Genomic DNA, 20,408 nt, shown 5'->3' on the forward strand with positions numbered 1-20,408 from the left:
AGCTCATGTGATCCAATATTCAAACGGATGAAAATCAAGGAAAAGCTGGATTCGGATCAATATACTTTGAAAACAATGTTCCTTGACCAACAAAACCCATGTGAAAGTGTTGAAAATCTGGACTGAAATCTGAAACTACAAATGGAGATTGGACTATCATTACAAATATGTAGGACATCTGTCTTCGGTAGATTATATCTTTGTTGTGTAAATGCTCCTTAATCTCATGCCAATGCAACCACTTATGTTTTGTGGGTCTTTTAAGTAGTGCGTGAAAGTTAGGATTAGGCTAAGAAAGGCTTTACCTATAGTTATTTGAATTATGCGCTTTCATCGGATGAATTTACATCAGACATTTTTGCAAATATTCCCTTTAATCCATGCTTTTGCAAAGATACAATGACTTTTATGTACGCTCCATTAAAACGCAAGCCGAACTCAAATGAATATTTGGAGAGAGCCGAGCAGCTGTCAACAGACATGGCGGGTCAGTTTCTGGTGGTCTGTTCAACAAAATGTATACAAATTGTACCAGCCTTCACTGTGCATCTGTAACTCACTGTCCACATATGTGCACCACATGCATGTTAGAAATCTGACTTCACGTCCTCACTGACCTGACCCGAGTGGAGCATCGTTACACGTCTCACACTGGACAAATACAACACCTCACCATGAATACTGCAATGTTTCCACCTTTCAATGGAGACCTTATGGAAAACAGAAAATACACATCTATTTTAAAGTTTCTCGTTATCTATAAAAAAAATGCAAAAAAAACCGAGATGTGATCTGATGATGGCAAAAACACTGAACTTGCCATTTACCGACTATAGCATTGGAAAATAAAAAAAATTTTTTAGACACTGCATACTATCCCAAGGACATCATCAGCACGTCGAGGTATGGTGGAGGGAGCATCATGAATTAGGGCTGCTTCACTGACCTTGAAGTGGTAAATATGAAATCTCGCGCTATCCTACGGCACAGTGTCAAGTTGGCTGTCTCCCAACTCAAAGCCATACACAATCCATCATGGGGTAATTTTTCCATTTCTCATACATTGCTGTGAAAATCTGTGAGGTGCATATTTCTTGACACTTGTACTTTGTGCTTTGAAGGGTCAGAACACAAGCCAGAGTCAAGACTTTTATTGCTTTTCTTCCCTCTCCAAGCAGAACCCTATTTTTTTTTTCTTTTTAATTTACCACCGTGGAAAAAGAAACCCGCCCCTCAGCTGGGGGTTCAGGTCAGCACTGTTCTCCAGTACAATGCACGTCTCTATCAATGCTTGGTGGGGTCCGGTCTGCGCTGTCAACTCCAACAATCTCCACTTAATTTCCACTCCACCTGCTTTTCAGCCAGAAGTTCTACTTTTTATAGGATTTTTAAGTCAGATTGCTTGGAAAATACACAAAGCTGACAGTTATTATGAAGAACAGACCAAATCAGAAAAGGCAAAGCTTAAATAACAGTGAGAGAAAAGAATGTCGTCACTATTAAATTTGACTTTTTTTCCCCTGTATGAATTGACTTAAAATTGCTTCTAAATCCAAACAATAGACAATTGGATTCACAACGCAAACAATTATAATATTTCATGTCCTTATTAAACACAGCAATTCTCACAGTACTGCCAAAAAACATAAGAGACTCTCTTATACCGAAGATCCCCAAATGAGCTAATTGGAGAAAGTAGACAGCAAACGAGTCTAAGAAGTTTATTAGAAGTAGAGTGATTCAGATGCAAAACGACCCATAATCTGCTACAGATCGGCTCAAACATGAGATAATCTTTCTCTGCGGAGTCGGACCAAACCTGGATCAGATGGAGATGCTGTGGAACGACGTGAAGAGGTTTGCTGGCAGTGGAAATTCATCAATTCTGTAAGGAAGGAGGATCCAAAATGCCTCCTGAGTGCTGTTGAAGTCTGATCAGCAGCTGCCAGAAGAACATGGTTCAAGCGTTTGCTGCCAAAAGAGACTGGAGAGGTCATTAATCCAGCAACCATTAAACTTCTCCAGCAAAATTATGCATGATTAAAGATGGGGAACTATACAAATGAGAACGTGTTATAGTGTTAGTATTAATGTATGTATGTCATTTTGAAAATCACATTGTGTTTACATGTAGAAAAACGAGAAAGCACTTCCCTTCCATGTTATTATAGCCTAGATTTCTGCAAACAAGAGTTCAGTGCAGGAAGATTGTTCCTCAATACCACTTTACCCACAGGGTTGCTTGAAGCTGAAAAATATGTAATTCTATTAAAATGCACATTTTTAGACTTGAAGTTACTGTAGGTATAATACATGTGTCATGAATTAATGACAAAATACTGAGACTCTGAACTATAATGACCCTAGACTGTGTAGTAATTCTTGATTATATAGTTAACAATTACTCCCATTGAGAGACATCTTATTCATATATTTTTACATTACATCACCTCGAGTCACCAAATATATCGCAAAGTTATTGTTATTGAGAAAGGTGTGATATACCTGATCTCAGTCTGGCTGAACTGTGATGAATCACGTTTTTCTGCAACACATAGGAAAAATATCTTAAAATGACAATACTAAATATGAGCAAAAACATGTTAGAAAAGTGTGCCTATAAGTGATTGTTGTCATTTTACAGAAAAGAGCAATAATAATAATAATCAATGGAACAAAATTATAGTTACAACAAACCCATTATCCATTCAGTTACAATGATTAAAATTTCACAACACAATGTGGTAGTCAGAAAATTCAGTTAACATCCAGAACAGATTTGCAAAATGAGAAAGTAAATATAACTTAGAAGGAGCAGAGATCTTCATAAAACCAAACGGTTTATTCATGTAACAATCAAGACAAGGAATCAAAGTAATGAAATTGTCACACAAGATCTGAAAAAAAGTAACCGAAAACCGGCATATTATTCAAATACAAAGAAATTGAGAAATTGTATTATAGTGTTGTCATAATAGAGATATATATTATAATATTGTAGATTATTTGTTGCAAAGGGGCAGATTACATAAATTCATTCTTCCTTCTGCTACCTTTCAATCAAAGCTTGAAAACTTTTGTTTTATATTGTATAGAATTGGTCTATTACTTGTTTTGTTTTTTTATTAATGGCTGTACGATGAATAACTAACTAAAATGGTAAATGAAATGTGCAATTCCTTCGATTAAATGTCATCATTATTTAATATCTGGTTGACACAAAACGAGTCAAATTCACAGAGATCAAGTAGAAATGACAAATAAAACAACAAAAAACAACATAAACAAAAAGTACAAACAAATATGTGCCCAGCTTGGTGTAAATTATGGGCAAGAGAAAGAGCACTGTTGTTTACTAGTAAAAAGTCTCAAAGAACAAAGACATGGACATCAGATGTCCTTCCTGATGGAACCAGGAAACATTCCTGGTTCTCGCACTGTTACCAGTATCATCCTATAATGTGTTAAAAAAAAAAAAAAAAAAAAAAAATGGAGTCCAACATTCAGCCAAGCACCACTACTTGAGACAAAGGATGAGCTGTGTAAGAGCTGGATCAAGCCATGTGAAGACGGGATTCATCTTCCCCCGCTTTGAAAAAAAAAAAAAAAAAAAAGAAGAAGCAGCCCTGATTCAGATTACATTGTTTGATACAGGATCATGTACCAACCCCGGCTTAAAAAGACTGAGCACATCCCTTTAGTATTCGGTCTAAAATAAGAGTTACTTGTGTGGTCCTGATGTAATATTTCCAGCCTGAGCTCAATCCTTCTGGGAGCACAAATCACAATTTGCACTTCAAATTACTGGGGCTTCCTAATATTTCATGGGTTCGTGAACTCTTGTTTAATAAATGGAACAGAACGTTTTTGGCCTTTTTGGACTAATGGGTATGCATAGCATTATTTCGAAAAAAAAGCCTGAAAAAAAGAAAGCCCTTTAAGGCATGAATCCCCCCCCCCCCCCCCCCCACCACCTCCCCCCCCCCCCCCACTGAGGGCATGTTGAAGTTAGCTGAAGCATAAGTGAGCACACTTATCCTCTTGCACAGTTACACCACTTAGTTAAAACTTTGACCCGGTGCCGATGCTGCTGCCGGAGGAGTCCCAGGTGGGAGTTCCACACAGACGGTAAAGCCGCAAGTCCAGCGATGTTGTGTAAGCTTGTGCACGTTATATAAAGAAACTCTTATTGCTCTTACAAATAGCGCGGATGTAAAGACCTCTGTCTTTCCAGTTGGATATATTCAGACGTTTGACCATCGGGGGAAAAAAAAAGGGGCATTTCTTCAGAGTTTACCATCCTGCTGTGGAAATCGCTTACATGTAAACATAAATCAGAGCCTGAGCGATGATGTGCCGGAGCTCTGCCATCAAATTAATAGCATTCACAATATCAAAGGTTTGCATTTCACATGAAGCTTTGATTGTGGTCTTTACACTTGCCTCAGGTAGGGCACTACCTCTGTGGTGGATCGAGGGTTAGATACTGAATTCCCTCCAGGATCCATCACACTCATAATTCAGGCGATTAATATGCTGTAAGCAGGTTTGTATTTATGCGCTAACCAAGGGCATATGTTTTGTTCTGCATGGGGTGGAATGGGGGGGGGGGGTTATATAGGATTAATGTTTTAATCCCAAATCAAAACCAGGAGGACAAATGCTGTAAGGGGTACGAAGAAGTGGGAAAAATGTAAGTGGAGCTCAGGAAAGGGGGATGATTGAGAGGCAAAATTATCCTTTTGGATAAAAAAATTCAATAGAAAATAGGCAGTGCCAAATAAATAAATACAAACATACAAATAACTAAATGGAGCAAATCAGATTTGAGAGTTTATGTGGGTTATTCTCCTTTAAAAATATTGCTTGGCTGATTGGTATAAAAGCTATTTTTAAAGACAGTTGTTGAGGCTTTGAACCCTTTATTGACCATCTTTGCCCATTTCTTTCAAATTATGAGTTGACTATGGCAAGAGGAGATACGATAGCATGCCAATAATTGCTTCTCGCAATGCTACCAATATAAGTACATTTTTATCAACAATAAAAAACTACTGAAGGACATTGGTGTACAAATATGTATTGATTGTGAAATCATTATGTCATCATGAGAAATATAGATTCAGTAAAAAAATATTTGGTGGCAATAAATGGAGGACAAATATGTGATTTGGTTCAGTTTAACACCTCAGAGAAGGACTTTTATTTTCAGTGTTCCCACAAATGGTCAAAAGGTAAAAGTCTTTATATCTCTCCAGAGGGCAGTGAGAATAACGGAGGATTTCTGGGGGTGTGTGGAGCTTTAAAAATGAGCTGCCTATCTTCTGTAGTCATGTAAATAGGGCAGAATAGAAATGCTTTATGAATCCCAGAGGTGAGTTCTTTAATCAATCTCTGGGCCGCTGTGTTCAACGTACTGCCACAGCCATTGGACAGTTTACCACCAGATTGTTTCTTGCGTTCAAAAATAATTAGGGTATTAAGCTGTGATCAAGATGACTGTTGTGGAATTCAGTGAGACAGAGGCAAAGATGAGGAGACACGGTTTCGACACGTACAGGTTTATTTAGGATATCAAAGGATGCAAACACAAGTTAAATTACTGCGAGTGGGGCCGCCAATCTGAATAAAACTGTAATGTATCACTCCCATTTTCTGCGTATTGTTCAGCTTATTGAGGAACCACAGAACAACATGTTACCCTTCCGTGGTGCCTGGCATTTGGGGACATCTAATACTCAAAGTATATGTCCTCATAACCACTTGTATTGTCAGAGCAGTTTGACCTTTCCAACAGTGTGCTTGAATGAACTTGAAGTCTAAATATGACACTGAAGTCAAAATATTCCATATCGATGATAGTGTCAGGGATCGCTGATTGGAGACTCAACAGGCCAGACACTGTCGTTTGAGTTACAGGACCTGGCTATATTAGAAGCACTGGGGAAAGGGGAGGTGGAGCCAGCAGCCAACAAATCCTTTGCTGTTGAGTCAAAAAAAATCTAAATCCAAACAGAAAACCTGGAGCATTAGGAATGCAGAGATCACAGAAACCCTCGCTGAAACACAGAGGAACCGGCAAACAAGATGGCAACAACAAATGCCAACACTGGTGAAACACATCAGGGCAACGATCAGCAATCAGACACGAGGAAGTGAAGTCGAGGAACTGGAGTTAATCTGATTCTGTCGTCTGTAAAATAATGGTACTTTATTCATTTCACTTAGTGTCTTTTTGAAATTGTATATCAAGTTACGTATAACTTATTCAATGTTATTTAAATGGTTCAATCAAAAAAAGTTATTTGCGAAATGTTTCCCAGACTGGCATCAACAGCTTGGACGTACAGTATTTCAAACTTTAGCTTCGCGCGCACTGATTGTCTTGACAGCTTGTGAATTATTGAAAGTGTACATTGTTTGCTTTGCCCCTCATCCATCTAATCACATCAGTAAATGTTTGTGTTCCCATGGTCGAAATAAAAAGAACGTTGACGTCTGCCAATTCCTGATTGCCAAACGCACTTATGGATATGCTAAGACTCTGAATTAGTAGTTCTGCTGTGCACATTGTTCACATAATACCACACCACAGTCCCACAGGCTTTTTCTTTTTTTCTCCCTATAATGGAAGACGAACAGACTGGACACTTGAGTGTCGGAGTAATGTGCTGCATGAAGAGATGAATATAATGGAAACCATACATATAAACACAGTGTGCAAATACAATGTACCAGGAGGAGGAGAGGGTTGGAAATGATTGCCATTCACTACTAAATCCAATTCCTTTCTGGAGGCGGAGGCGGGATAACCAAAACAAACCTGGATACCTCATGTTCTTGGCCTCTCATTGTAATTGGTACAGATCAATTGCGCCTTTATAACATGAATAAGATGGATAACCTTGTCTTCTGTTCCCTGCTATTTTAATGGGCCACTCACAGTCTGTGCTCCCCGCCTCTCACTAATCCCTGTGGAGCCTATACACTTTTAATCCTCCCTGCTGGACCAGTAGCACAATATGGGCTCATCATCCATCCAAGCATAGAACCTCCCGAACACTGCAAAAATTAAGGGTTCCTGGGGGTTCAATCAGAAGCCTCGAGGTGCCCCACGGATCAGAGATGCGTGGAAGAAGCTCGGGTTTCTTTAAAGGTTGAAAACTCTGCAGGAAGGATTGAAACGGTCTGTTTCTGACGCCTGAAAAGTTGCAGACTCCAACACAAACTATAGTTTTCTGTAAATCCATGGCTCCAGGAAATGAATGACGAATCTGTGTCCTGCTTGTGATGACGTTAACGTGTTTCTATCAATGTATTAGATTTGTATCATACAGTGAATCTGAATCACAGCAGCTTGTTCGCTCACAATAGCGGCTGTTTATCAGATCAATGAATACTGGAGGGAAGCAGAAGGAACCTGGAGTACCTGGAGGACACCCCCCCACCCCCCCCGGATAGCAGTGCTCTTTCACCTGCCATTTAATTTACACCAGCTGCGGTCACTTCTTGGTTCACTCAATAATTCCAATGAGAAGCAGTTCAAAACAAACTGTAGATGATGTTGGAGAAATCATTTCTCCTTACAAAAAGTTCATGAATTGAAAATACATGGAAATAGCTGCATCAGTTTGATCACTCACTGATCTTTAAAGCAACATTAAAGCTGTTTGGCACAAAGCAGCGAGCTCGATATAATGACCACAGGTTATGAAAAAAAAACACATACATATATATATATATATATATATATATATATATATATATATATATATATATATAATTACCACTATAGAGCACAACTGGATACGTGGGTTGAAACGCAGTGAACACATGTAATGACTATCATTCAGCCGCGATGGTTTTGTTTCCATAAACATGCTTGTCCGACTTCAATATGAACAACATACAAAAGGGAAAGTTTGCGGGAAGTGTTTCTTTGAGTTTTCCAGTTAGATGCGTGTTTGTGAACTGAGGAAAGTCTCGGAGTGCAGTGCTGATACTGTTTGTTCTACTCTGCATGGACTCTATAACGTCCTGGTTTACTGTCGTATCGGTGTGCATTCAGCTGACTGATCAGAGCACACACACACACACACACACACACACACACACACACACACACACACACACACACACACACACTCACGAAGCATGAACACAGCGGAGGTAGAGCAATGTAAAGCCTTTTATCTGATGCGCCGCATGCTCTGTTTGATTAGATCGGCTTCAGTGCAAACCTGAAATTCACTCACCTCCGACGTTCACAAACAATCGTTCAGGCCCAAACAACTCAAAACACCATGAGATTTTGATTATAGTTTGTCGTCATATGCGATGAACCCGTGTGTAGTTTGATATGTATGTATACCGACATGTACACTGACATCCAAGTGATATTTATGAAGCTATGAAAGTATGCAGAATCTGTGCAGATGAATGATGATCAGACTACAGCACATGAAAACAAGCATCAAAAAAACAATTGCAAGCAGTGACGATATAGAGTCCAAATATCAAAGCCACCCCCATTGGAAAGTCTCAGCCTCAGTATTGAGTGTTGTCCCCAACCACAGCAATACAAGTCGTCACTTTCCCTCTTGCATTGCCCATGATGTGGTCTCGCCGTCGCCGGTCTGGGGTTAATGGCGGCCTTTTGGAGGTATTGAATTAAAAACAAAAAAAAGCCTTTATATAGGCTTGAAAATGGTGTACAAATGTTTGTTTTACATTTTAAAAAAAAGCACTTAAAACACATTTCTCAATGACCACTCCATGAAGTCCAGTGAAAAATGTCGATAAGGCCTCATTTACACAATGTTTTCACATGAAACCGAAAAACTTTATGGAAAGTTATGGAAAATTGTACTTTTTGGAAACGGCAAAAGGTGGAACTTTTCGAAAATTCTCCGTCTTTGGCAGTGATGTCGATATGATCACGTTTTCCAGTCACCGGTAGTCTAACGCGTTACTATTTCCAAACCAGTAATCAGATTAAAGTTACTTCTCCAGGTCATTGTGCGTTACTATTGTAGCGTCCAGTGGGACGAGTATCTTGTCTCCAAAGCCGCTTTATTATAAGACAGAACTGGGCCACTCCTTCAATGTCCTCCAAAGGGACACAGACACACAGTGCATGAGTGTGTGACCCGCCCTCTTCTCCACTCTCAGCCAATCACAGGCCAACTTGCTCGAACACGTGCTCTCCTGACTTGGTGGTTTAGTTGAGTGCCATCCGCAATTACAAATAAACTTGGTCTTCTGTGCCCATGTATGTCTGTGTAGTAAAATTGCCAATGTTTTTAGTGTATTTTTGTCTGCGCATGTGTGTGTGTGTGGTTTTATTACTAAAACAGCCAACAGCGCCCACTTGTGGCTCAACATTCTCACTACAGCATTTTCAGCGTGTAAACGCAAAACTTTTCTGAAATGAAAATGCAAAAACAGTGCGTCTGCACATGAAACATTGTTGTGTAAACAGTTCCAGTAAGAGGTGTTGAACAATGGTCCTAAAGCTGGGATCTCCATATGTTTTGTGTGAAGAGGACAAAGACTCACCAATGAGTTTTGTGCGCACCGTTCTAACAAAAGCTTTCAAATCGCACACATCCCACACTTGTCATTTACACAATATCAAAAGTCTTTGACTGTTGTATAGCCGCTGAAGTAAAATAAAGCTTCAAGTGTTATTGCCAATAAATGTTTGGCATGTTCGGTGCTCAAGATGGAATCGCAAATATTGTGTGAGATAATTTCAAACCTGCAAATGTAGGTTTGAGATTGTTGATTGTAGGGTCTTAGACTGTAATTTATAAAAATACAAACATTCATTAGACAAGCAGACATAAAAAAACAGACTAAATGAAATGTAAATAGCTTCTGTTTGTCAGCCCAGTCCTGAGCCTCCCCTTGTTTTCTGTCGGCCACCCAGTCGAAGAGGCGAGTAATTGGGACCAGGCCTTTAACCCAATAAGCATCTATCCTCTCCATCAGCATTACTAACTCTGCATTTGTGTCAAACTGTGGAGTACAAACAGGCAAAAAGATCAATACATTGCCACGGTTCAATAAGTGTGTAACCCCAGGCCTTCCTTTAATACCAACCTCTGTGTCATAAACCCCCCCCCCCCACCCCCAATCTTCTGTACCTTAGATGCTCTCATCACCCGGGCTGTTATATCTGCTCTCACACACTGTGTGGATCCAAACACTCGCCTCCTCCTTCATTTAGTGTGGATTCTATCAGCATTTATTGTTCGTGTCCAGTGGAAACTGAAGCTTTGACACCAATTCTCCATCGTGGACAAGTGTTGTAGGAGAAAACAGCGAGCTGTGTGTGCTTCAGAGGCTCCATATATAACAACTCGGTTTAAAAAAAAAAAAGAAAAAAGAAAATACTACAGAAAAAATGCCAAAAATTGAGAAAAAGAAAGGAAGAGAGAAAGGTTAGTGGCTAACAGGCTGGGGTTAGCTTTGTGCAACTTTGATCAGGTCCGGTAAAAACAGTTTTATTTACACTTTACTTTAAAAACCAACCAAAAACTGCTGTAAAAGTAAAATTAATAGGATCTCTGGTGTGGAAGCAAACGGATACGACTAGTGCTGCTGCTGCAAGTCTTCTCTGCACCCCTGTCATTACTAATTTGTTTTTGCCAGATATGTTTTAGGGGAAAATGTAATTGCTGCCTGGATCAATGGTCCCCAAAGTGAGTCCCACAAGACCACATATTCCTACAGTTTTTGTTCCCGCTCTGTATTTATAGTCGTTAACCATTTATGACAAATTCCAAGCAAACACTGCAAGAACTATTTTAGAAACGACATTAAACAGCTGTCAGAAAGTAGCAGCCAGAACGGGAGTCGGAACCTTAAGAAAAAGGGTGAATAGTCGAGAGAAAAACAGCCCTTTTATTCGTTCAAGTTATTTTTCTTATTAAAAAAAAACCCGAATAAAACCTCAACTTCGTGAAACACACTGAGTATCAGTGCAACAATAGATTATTCATCAGTGTGTTTACATGACACTGAAGCCACTCTCCCAAAGTTAACAGCTTCGGTTTTCACAACAGACAGAATATCGTACTGTCTGGTCTATAAGTCTCATTTTAGTCTTCTTTATACTTGTTCAAGTGCTCAGGCAATGTGTTAAGAAGTTATTTACATCAAAATATACTGATACATACCGCATTAGTCACTGCAAGACAAAATTGTGTTAAAGTACCGGAAAAATAATTCTCCATCACAACCGTATTTCACTGTCAGAGCAAGTGGAATTGTAAAAACAAACAAAAAAAAACCTACACAGCAGAATTTAATCTGAAAGCAAAAAAAAAAGAAAAAGAAAGATGAATAAGGAAAAACAGACATGGAGCATCAGGGTCTGTGAGAAACCTGTGAAGAGTAGAACGAGTGTTGGCGTGTTGAAATAAACAAAAGTAGGCTAAAAACTACAACAGCTGAAGCTCCAAGAACACATTCACAGAAGGTTCTGGAACAAAAGCAGTTGGACCAGGAGGAAAGTTAATTGTTTTTCTTTTTTGTTTTGTTTTAATCTTAATTTGTTTTAATTTTTTTAATGTGCAACTTCTCGTCCTTACATTCAGTAATTTCAGAGTTGATTTTGCATATTAATGACTGTTATTGTATACAACTGTGATATAAAGCAAATATGTGTTGAGGAAATAAAGAGTTGTTACATCTTTACAGAGATTTTGTTTAAAGATTCATCCACGACACTTTTTTTTTTTAAACCTTATTTATAAACTCTGGACGCTTCTTTCAGCCATTAAATCTTTTGTCGGTTATTCATAGCAAGATCACCCTTTGTGAAAGGGATTTTATTAATGGACTCAATGACTCAAAATCACAGCAGCTATCATGTCTAATTACACTGCAAAATAATGCTTCCATAATAACCTCCATTATCTCATACACCTTTTATTATCTCTCAACGCATATCCAAACTCAATTAAACCAAAATGTATAAAACCGCTCTCACTGCCATTAAAGTGCCAGTGAATTATAATTCCCGACCAGAAACAGTCTATAATTTAAATGCAGATCAACATACTGATACCAGCAGAAAAGTTTAAAGCCAACTCGTTAAAATTTGTTTTATAACCTGTTTTCGCATGTTTATAACTCACTTCTCAGCCCTCGCGCTGTGCCTGAGTGCCATATTCAAACGACCGACTTAATCAGCCGCATCGATTTCAGTGACAGGCTCATAATGCCGTTTAGTGGTGTTCTTGCCAAATGCTGCAATAAATGGAGAGAGCCTGAGTGTGTGAGAGGGTCAGGGATATAAGGCTAAAGTGAATTGATCAGTGCAGTGCAAGCGAGGACAAAACTCCAAAATAGGAACCGAAGGCAGGTGGACTAATGCAAGTTATTTATCATTGAACGCCATTCTTCTCATCTGAAATGACTTGAAAGTTAACGCTTGGATATTTCGGTCGTGTTAGTCATGTTTGATTGGCTCATTCTTTGGTTTTGTTCCCCTTCGATAGGCTTTCGGTTGAGTTTAGCATCAGCCGCCGTGTTGTTTTCCTCGCAGACGCTTCTTCTGCTGAGGCATGACTAACAGTGCATGTCCATGACAGGGCTATTTGGCACACAGACACCTAGATACTCATGTTTTTTTTTTTTTTTTTTTTTTTACAGTTACGTGCACAACTTGCAAAAACATCACGGGCGTAAACTGTGAAGTCGTTATTAGTTTGCTTGAGGACACGTCCCCCCCAAAAAACAAGGTTTCCTGTGCTTGTAATAGGCATGTTGCTGCTTCAGTGAAAACAAAATCTGATACTGTTCGAGAAAGTAAATATATAAATAAGCACATGCTGAGGAAGCACAGCAGACCCGACACACATCAACATTCTCATTTGATGGAAACAGACATTGGTATTCGCCCCTGCATTTGCCTTTTAAAATGAAAAACATAGCTATCCTGGAAACTATATATTATCGGTATATGACAGGCATGCCATATTACCAAGTAAATGCTGACTGATTATCTTTAACATGCGGCACTAGCAAAGCACAAATTGCTAACCCGATTGCTAAATTGCTCCATTTGGAGAGCAGTGATGTGTTCCGTCGTGCTCGCTCCTCCATTGTTTGTTCGTTTGCAGCATTTCAGAATGAAGCGCTGAGCTGGTTCCATACATATAGAGATGTGTATTTCATCCCAGAATATATCAAATTATATTTGAGTCCATCCAGTACACGTTCCCCGCATAGTGGTTTAAAATATGTACTGTACAGTTTGTCTGAATAACTGCTAATGGGATATTTGCTAATTAATCTATAAATAAATGACAGTATCATCAGCATAGACACAAACTAGCTCAGTCCCTGTTTGACATAAGGGGAATAGTAAATAAACGTCTGTTGTCCCAGAGATAATTCACATGACCCAGAGAAGATCAGACAAATAGACCATTTACTGATTATGTAAACTGTGGCACCAACACAACCAATTGAAATATCTCATTAATTTATTAAATCCCAGACTTGTTTTACTTTGTAACAGAGCTAAATCATTTCCCTCCTCAATGACGCACATATCTTAGCAATGCTAAGCCATATTTTCTTTGTTGTTTTGTCTTGTCATGTGACTCATTCAAAAAAGATCTATGTCAAAATACACTGCTACATATGATCCATAGAGGATTTGTCGATGCTGGGGAAGAACCTTTTAACACTTTAGATTCCAAAACCTGAAGAAGGTGTACAATATACCAGAGGTATCCTATATCTATTTACCCACTAGAGCCGGGATTAAAACATAATGAAGACAGTTTTAATCTACTGATGATTTGTTGTTGCAATCATGATCAATCCATATTCACAGTTTGCAAATAAAAGTCGTGGGGGTCCAGCTGAAGAAATGCATCTTACTTATTTAGTCAAAAACTTCATTCATTTCCTTTATTTTGTGCATTAGTCCTATTAGTAAAGCAGCATCAGAACCTGTCTGTGTGTGGGCAAAATCATGTTCACGCTCATCTTCATGTGAGCAAACCTTTACTTGATCTTAAGTACTTAATGCAATACGACTGCACAGTTGAATGGATTGGTGGATTATCTCACTTTCCACAAGTTCTTATGAAACAACCAAAAAGCAGAGCATCTCCGAAAGCGGGAAGACGAGCTCTGATTCAAAATGAGTGCAGACAGGAATTGCTCGAGATATTTCCTAAAACTACAGAGCGCCGCTTTGTTCCCGAAAGATGATTTTGTTCTCAAACCCCAAGGTATCTGTAAAGATGCAGCGCAGTCGAGTTTGTGGATTTGACGGCAGCCGGCGAGCCCTCTGTGAGCTTTGCCTGGGAGTTATGTATCTCTGATCATTACTCAAAAGAAAAACAAGCCCATGCATACTTTTCTTCTCTTCTCACCCACGACTCATAGTTAAAGTGATTTAAATGTAGTTTAACTGTAGAAGAGCATCTGGTTCTGTAAAGGTCTTGTTTTATATTACATGAAAAAAGGTCAGTGAATTAATGAGCCCGCCAAAGAAAACTTCAAAGACTGAAATAATGCAGTTTTGCCCTCCACTTTGCTTCTTCCTCTTCTTCTTCTTCTTCTTTTTTATTTGCCATGATGAAAATGTCTCTTCCACTAAAACGGCATAAATCTGAACCTGTCAGACTCCAGCCGACGGCTCGCTCACATTCAGTAAATCTACCTCAAAATATTCTGACACTGAATTAATGCTTACTTAAGACGCATCTTGGGATTACCCCTCACCATGGGCCAAGGGAATCATATGAGCACATTCAAATCATAGACAGGTTGATTGACACCCCATCAGGCCACGTCCTCACACCATATGCCAAGTCATGTTGATAAGCTGCAGGCAATTCGTCATAGTCAGAAAGAACACATCCCCAGCCTGCATGCTTTAATGGTTTGTAAACTCTGCAGTGTGGCTGAAAAATGAGAATAAACTGTTGGGAGCGCTGGAGGTTAAATCTCAAAATGATGGCATTTTCATTAAACTTTTAGCTGATTTCGTTCTTTCTTTCTTTCCCCACCGTTGCGACGCGTTTTCATTCTGATGAGCAGATGTTTGGACGGGAGCCAGAAAGCTGTGTTGATGTCAAATCAAATGTAATTACAGTTGCTAAATTTACCATCTGATTGGCCTGATCAGTGAGCAGGACCACAAGGTCTTTACTAATGATGTTAAACCTCTATAAATGCAAAGGGCAACTGTGATACCAGTCTGCACTCCACAGATGTTTTCCGAATTGAGTTTTGTCTGTTCAGATATACACAGTGACTTTCTCCTCCAGAACGGTTTGCAAGGGTGCCGGAACAACATTTGATAAAGACTGGGGGGGGGGGGGGGGGGGGGGGGGGGGAGGGTGTTAAAGTGTTAATGCACAGGGAAAATTCAATAGTCAGTGAGGAAAAGAAAAAAAATCAGAGTGTATGTTATCTGAAAAGATTGTAATATGTATGGCGATGGTCAAGTTTCTACTCTTTGGGTTAAAGTGAGTGCTAAATATAAAAATGTGTTTGATCTGAAGAAAAAACTAATGTTTGCATTGGCCTGAAGTGTGTGTGTGTGTGTGTGTGTGTGTGTGTGTGTGTGTGTGTGTGTGTGTGTGTGTGTGTGTGTGTGTGTGTGTGTGTGTGTGTGTGTGTGTGTGTGTGTGTGTGTGTGTGTGTGTGTGTGTGTTCAAAGACATTGAGAATGACTGATGACTGAACCTTTTGGAAATGGCTTCTATGTCTCCCATGATTACTGAACAGTCATTACAATCGTCATGTTTTCAGAACCGGCCCAAACCCTCAGTACTCGCGGGAACATGGCTCTCCTGATGATGCCGAGTTGTCATGGAAACCTGATGCTTTTGTGGAAACACAGAATAAACATCTAGATTCAAAGTATTCAGAGAACTACAGTCAAAACAACACGAGCAAGTATCTGCCGGCCAGAGTTAATTGCTACGATACAAATAATGCTGACTGGACCGGGATTCAGAAAGTGGAGATGGGCCGTACCGTGAAGAGCTAAACAGGAAGACCAAGGCAAGATACAATGATAAAATAAAAGTTGTTAAACCACTGGATCCCCATGAGCATTCAGAGCGGTCAGCTGACGTTAACCTGTTGTCGAACTTAATTCACCCGTACCTTTATAATTCCATGATTTTCACTGTGAGTTTCTACACAAAACATGTTTAGCAACTTCAGATCACTGCAGCAGGAACAGATTCTTTTATATTTCTTCTATAGTGGATCGGAAATCTATCGTCTATAGACAGGTATGCTACTGTTGAAAGCCGTTTGTACAGTGATAGCATTCTGCAGTGGGAGGATCAATGTATGCAGGAAAATTCTTTATTGCTACTATTCATTTCATTCGTCGCCTCTGAGACATGGTTTGAGCTGTTTTTCTGACATGGCCACATTTAGTTCCTCACGTCTTTCTGATTCTGTTAAAATATCATTATTCACCCAAGTAATATTTTTTCATTTAAATATAAAGTATGGAATATTAAATATAAACACGTGTGACACCATATTTAATCCCATGGGCAATAGACACATTGTGAAACTGTTTATCAAATGTTTCTGTGAATAACTCATCATATTGTACAAGTTATAACCTTTTACTGAAGCTGAGTGGGAATTATTTGTCATTTAGAGACATTTTTAGGATAGAAATCATAAAATGTATGCAATTTGGCTCAGCTTCAATCTTTTCACACAGAATTTATTTGAGATAATTAAAAAAAAATTTTTTTTTAAGTGTTGCGTAGAATTTCACCCGAGATAAATCCTTAAAAAATTATTTTTAGTGATATCTCATAAATCACCGGTCTTCCACATGTCATAGTCCACAGTGTGTATTGCATGCAGAAAAGTCTAAAGTGCGCATGCTCAGGCTGTGGATCCGTTCATTCAGTTCACGTGATTTTGAAGCCCGGAGCCCCACTAACAACATCATTTCGGTGCTCAGAGCTGATTGGCTGGCGCTTTTGAGGTACTGTTTCATAGAACCGGAGCGAGTCGTCACAAATACCAGCTTGTTAGCAGCTAAAGCTAACGAACAGTTAAGAATCAAAATGATTAGGTCGATTATTTATGAGGACCAGCGCCTATATGGTTGTTATAATGTTGTGGCTAAAAGATGGTGCGCCCACTTTACTTTAGAAGTCAGTGATGTCACGAAACCTGAAACAAAATCTTGCCCCACCAAGTATTTACATCTGGAAACGCCACTGCAATGAGCTGCATGTTTGAATGTTTGACCAGTGTGATCACGTACACAGGCAGAATCCTCAACTGTGGTCTTGATATGGATAAATGGACTCCTCCATCTTTAACTTAATTTCCTCAGTTTTTACAGTGATTCCACAGTTTATTTCAACATTAATAAAGGTTACCAGTCGCCAATTTGTACAATTCTGTTTAATCAAAACGCAGGGCATTTGTCCTGCCTGCCTCGTAGATTTATTGCCATCCAATTTAAGCATTCCACTGTGCATGTGTGCGTGCGTGTGTGTGTGTGTCTGTGTGTGTAGCTACACTTCATTATGACCTTATAGGCCATTCCAGATGATAGATTTGGGGAGTAATAGCCATCTTAATATTACTGTTTGTTACTAAGAGCATCTGAGTCAGCAGGGCATAGCTTTAGAAGCTTAATGGGGCAAAATAAATTGCCACACCAAGGGAAAGATACAGCACTAATCACGCCATTAACATTGAGCATCAGCCCAAAGTGGCCGTGTTTGTTTGAAGTGTCGAGAAATGAACTTCGGGTCAAATCAAATTAAGGGCGCATCCACATAAAGAGATGAGGAATATGTGCCCTTCTCATTTTCTTCTTTTCCCTGCCCCTTCCTCTATTAGACTTTAAAAATGGTATTCTGCTCCGTGCCCTTCAACGGATCTCATTTTGTTCCACGGCTTCCCCCTCTCTCGCTCGCCGTCGCACGAACTGAGCCGCAAAGCGTTGAGTATCGTTGTAATTACTTGCAGCCTTTGTTTTATGAGTCTCCGGCCAAATAGTCAGCCTTCTCATAGAGGAATCTACTGCAGATTCACTTAGGCTTATAGTGCCATTACATTTTATGCGAAGACATTTTCAAGCCCCATTTAGGACTTTTGTATATATCAATTATGTTTATGCGCAGACAAATCCGGTGGAGCTGTGACACCACATTCAACAAGTCAAACTTGCTATTGTGTTGTGCGGATTAATTTCATTGCAAAGGGGATTTTTTTTTCTCTCACTCTCTTTTCTTTTTAAATGTACAAGATTCATCATAAAAAAAAAACGCCCTTGGTAATAATGAACTGGATGTTTTCGTGCACTCAGTAGCAGCGAGAGTATTCAATCTAAAGAAAGCCTCAGCTTGGACCTTATGTTGCTTCACTGCAACAAAAAAGAAAAATAAAAACCCACAGTATTCGGTTGTGGTATGTGGGCGGTTCAAAACATGAACCCCTCACACCTTTGAGCCACCATTAAACACTTTAGTCGTGGGAAAAAAAAATATATATATATCCATCAAGCAATCTGTGACTTTATACAGTAAAGACCTTGAATCAGGTGCAGCAAATTGATGGCGTGCTTCTCAGGGAGAAACCTTGACAATGTCTTCACAGCCTTGAAGGCTCAAATCTCCGAAATATAATGGATACAAGCTCCTCGTGCCGCTGCGCTGAACCATTAGGGACCATTAGAAAACTGTTGTCTGTTGACCTTCTGCTTAAAGTTGCACAAGGAAAGAAAATGTTTGAGAAGTTTATGCCAATAAGGTATTGTTTAACTCACGGGGTAAACTTAAATGGCTGAAAATAGGCATATACACCCATTGACTTTGAAGATAAACTATAATGTGTCAGATCTATGCTGATGATTCATTAACATATCATACGTGTTAATTTCATTTTCATTCAGTGCGGCATGACTTTAAAGTTAGATATATATTTAACTATAATGAGCCTCATATGAGTATATCTTTCTATGTATCTATATGATTATCTGGGAGTTTTTCTTTAATTCCTTCACTTTTCCGGGCAGAAAAGCACATGTGCAAATTACATTCATAGAATGATGCATTTGCAACTTTAAAAAGATGCATATGTAAGTATATATGATGTAGTGCTGGGCGAATATTTTTCAATCGGGTTTAATCAAATGATTTTCTGATTACTTGATACATACAAGATTCTTTAATCTCGTTTCTTAATCACAATGCAAATTTTCTATTTAGAAAGTATTACAATATGTCATATTTTCCAGACTACAAGTCACACTCGTTTTTTGTGGGGTTTTTTTGGCCTTTCCTGTGACCACTAGATGTCACTCTATGACAATGGAATACTGTTACTGCATCCGTTTACTCGACAACAGCACTCGGAGCCAATAAAAATGCAGAATTTTGAGAACGGTTCTTCAAGTGGAACTTTTTGAAAATGCTCCAACTCTGTCTCCATGGAAACAGGGGAAAGTAAATCTCTTTTAAAATGCTTCTACTGACCATGCGCACCACTGTTCATGTGTGTTAATGTTGTCTATGTGTGTGTGGTTTCATTACAAAAACCAACTAACAGCACCCACCAGTGGCCCGACATGTTCACTACATCGTTGTCATGGAAAAGGTAGAATTATTGACATCGTTCTCAAAAAAATTGCCATGAAAACGCAAATCAAAAACAAATAATCAATGTTTTGACTGGAAACGTGGTATAAACGGGCCACGGGTCAGAACTTACAACATGCAATCAAGTAAAGTTACAACTTATATCGCTGAACCTGATACAAAACCAATATTGTGTATAAAAGCTCATTGTGTGAGGTTAACTCTGAGAAAAAGAAAAAAGTTAAAGGTATTATCTTTCATGTTATATAGGTGTAAGTAGTCTCTTATATCAGCTCCAATCATGTTATGTAACACACTGAGTTGCGATCAGCTGGAAAAGCACCCAGCTGCAGGAAAGCGGAAGCAACTAGTGCAAGAACTTTGGACTTTGATGTAAATAAAGAAAGCTTGTTTGTGAATAATGACAATGTTGAAACATGAGAATTGATCCAAACACAGTACGAGGTATTGTAAGTATCAGACTTTTGCTTTGCTTTTCCCCGTTTAGCTGCGATGTTGAAGCATCTGTGATTGTCCCTGATTGACTGACAGGAAGAACAACTCCTCCATGGCGGGGAGAGCGAGGGAGACGTGAATGCGTAATGCACTTTTCACTGAGATGTTGCGTTGCGTATTCAAATTGTGTTTGCAGGGAAGAGGAAACCGAATCAGGGCCGTGCATAAACTCCCTTTGATTGACTGTTGATGAATTCTTCAGAGATCACTGGAGGTAAAACTACTGGAGAAAAGCAAAGGTTTGATATTGACAGCTATCCAATAAAATTCATTCCTCAA

Source organism: Blennius ocellaris, assembly GCF_963422515.1.
Source record: "Blennius ocellaris genome assembly, chromosome: 19".
NCBI classification, from domain to species: Eukaryota; Metazoa; Chordata; class Actinopteri; order Blenniiformes; family Blenniidae; genus Blennius; species Blennius ocellaris.